A 945-nucleotide genomic window follows, 5' to 3' on the forward strand; every position below is an offset into this window, starting at 1 on the left:
TAAAAACTCTGCTTCAACAGTACCTTTCTCCTGTTCCACAATCACCAACACCTCCTTTACTTCAGGACCCAAATCTTCTTAGACAGTTGCTTCCTGCTTTACAAGCCACGCTACAGCTTAATAATTCTAATGTGGATATGTCCAAAATAAATGAAGTTCTTACAGCAGCTGTGACACACGCTTCCTTGCAGTCTATCCTCCACAAGTTTTTTACTGCTGGACCATCTGCCTTCAACATCACCTCCCTGATTTCTCAAGCTGCCCAGCTCTCTACACAAGCCCGGCCATCTAATCAGGTTCCAAGGTCTCTAACGTCCGATGCTTCATTCCCAAGTTCCTATGTGTCTCCAAGAATAAGCACACCTCAGGCTAACACAGTCCCTATCAAACCTTTGATTAGTACTCCACCTGTTTCATCACAGCCGAAGGTTAGTACTCCAGTACTTAAGCAAGGACCGGTATCCCAATTGGCCACACAGCAGCCCGTAACTGCTGACAAGCAGCAGGGTCATGAGCCTGTCTCTCCTCGAAGTCTTCAGCGCTTAAGCAGCCAGAGAAGTCCATCACCTGGTCCAAATCATACTTCCAGTAGTAATGCATCAAATGCAACAGTTGTGGCCACAGAATGCATCTGCTCGGCCTGCGAATTCATTAACACCTACACTAGCAGCACACTTCAATGACAATCTCATAAAACATGTTCAAGGGTGGCCTGCGGACCATGCAGAGAAACAGGCATCAAGATTGCGTGAAGAAGCCCATAATATGGGAAGTGTTCACATGTCAGAAATATGTACTGAATTAAAAAATTTGAGATCTTTAGTTCGAGTATGTGAAATTCAAGCAACTTTGCGAAAGCGGAGGATACTGTTTTTGAGACAACAAATAAAGGAACTCAAAAAGCTAAAACTTCAGAATTCCTTCATGGTTAGAAGATGTGAATAA

At 43.9% G+C, this 945-nt stretch overlaps 1 pseudogene; it reads left to right on the forward strand.

Moving 5' to 3' along the window:
• The window catches only part of LOC101979389, a 3901-nt pseudogene extending 2956 nt beyond the window's left edge, over nucleotides 1–945 (forward strand).

The sequence above is a fragment of the Microtus ochrogaster genome, chromosome 10 (assembly GCF_000317375.1).
Source record: "Microtus ochrogaster isolate Prairie Vole_2 chromosome 10, MicOch1.0, whole genome shotgun sequence".
NCBI classification, from domain to species: domain Eukaryota; kingdom Metazoa; phylum Chordata; class Mammalia; order Rodentia; family Cricetidae; genus Microtus; species Microtus ochrogaster.